Source organism: Oncorhynchus masou, unplaced genomic scaffold (genome assembly GCF_036934945.1).
Source record: "Oncorhynchus masou masou isolate Uvic2021 unplaced genomic scaffold, UVic_Omas_1.1 unplaced_scaffold_1128, whole genome shotgun sequence".
NCBI classification, from domain to species: domain Eukaryota; kingdom Metazoa; phylum Chordata; class Actinopteri; order Salmoniformes; family Salmonidae; genus Oncorhynchus; species Oncorhynchus masou.
Window position 1 is genome coordinate 30,097 of NW_027001020.1, and position 1,562 is coordinate 31,658.

Here is a 1,562-nt window from a genome sequence, read left to right on the forward strand (position 1 = left end):
TGATTGTTTAATTTCATTAGCTCAGCTAATTTGAACATGTTTGCAATTTCCCAAAATATGGCATTGCTCTTGTTGCTTGAACATTTCTATTCAACTTTAATAATCTAAGACTGCAAGGCCTGAGAATTATTGTGTCTGAATCTGACCGACGAGTTGTGCCTTCCGAGATGCTTTTTGTTATTTGCCTGTTTGTGGCCCGCCTGTGAAATTGCGCGAATCTTGCAATTCTCTTTCCTAGTTAATATGAGCGAAGCAGAGACTGTGAAGGAGTTAATGGGGAAATTGGAGGAGAGAGAAATGAGGGAGTTGCTGTGTTGGTGTTTAAAGCTTGGAATTCGCCCGACGGAGCGTGTAGGGGATTTGATGGCACCTGGGTCAGCACTCCATACTCGTCCTGAGGTGCGTGTTAGTCGGCTGGTGAAGATGGTGCCAGCCTCACGCACCAGGCCTCCTGTGCACCTCCCTAGCCTTGCACGTCCTGTGCCAGTACTGCTCTCAAGATCTCCAGTACGCCTTCACGGCCTAGCCCATCCTGTGCCACCTCCACACACCAGCCCTCCGGTGGCAGCTCCCCGCACCAGGCTTCCTGTGCGTGTCCTCGGCCCAGTACCACCAGTGCCAGCACCACGCATCAGGCCTACAGTGTGCCTCGCCTCTCCAGCGCTGCCGGAGCCTTCCTCCTCTCCTGCGCTGCCGGAGTCTCCCGCCTGTTCAGCGCTGCCCGAGCCTGCCTCCTCTCCTGCGCTGCCGGAGTCTCCCGCCTGTTCAGCGCAGCCAGAGCCTTCCTCCTCTCCTGCGCTGCTGGAGTCTCCCGCCTGTTTAGCGCTGCCAGAGCCTTCCGCCTCTACAGCGCTGCCGGAGTCTCCTGCCTGTTTAGCGCAGCCAGAGCTGCCAGTCTGCATGGAGCAGCCAGAGCTGTCAGTCTGCATGGAGCAGCCAGAGCTGCCAGCCTGCATGGAGCAGCCAGAGCTGCCAGTCTGCATGGAGCAGCCAGAGCTGCCAGTCTGCAAGGAGCTGCCAGTCTGCAAGGAGCTGCCAGAGCTGCAAGGAGCTGCCAGTCTGCATGGAGCAGCCAGAGCTGCCAGTCTGCAAGAAGCCGCCAGAGCTGCCAGTCTGCAAGAAGCCGCCAGAGCTGCCAGTCTGCATGGAGCAGCCAGAGCCGCCAGTCAGCATGGAGCAGCCAGAGCTGCCAGTCAGTATGGAGCAGCCAGAGCCGTCAGTCTGCCAGGATCCGCCAGTCAGCCAGACTCTTCCAGATCCGCCAGCCAGCCAGACTCTTCCAGATCCGCCAGTCAGCCACACTCTTCCAGATCAGCCAGTCAGCCAGGAGCAGCCAGAGCCAGTCAGCCAGACCTTCCAGATCCGCCAGTCAGCCAGACTCTTCCAGATCCGCCAGTCAGCCAGACTCTTCCAGATCCACCAGTCAGCCAGACTCTTCCAGATCCGCCAGTCAGCCAGACTCTTCCAGATCCGCCAGTCAGCCAGGATCTTCCAGGTCCGCCAGTCAGCCAGGATCTTCCAGATCCGCCAGTCAGCCAGGATCTGCCAGAACCGCCAGCCAG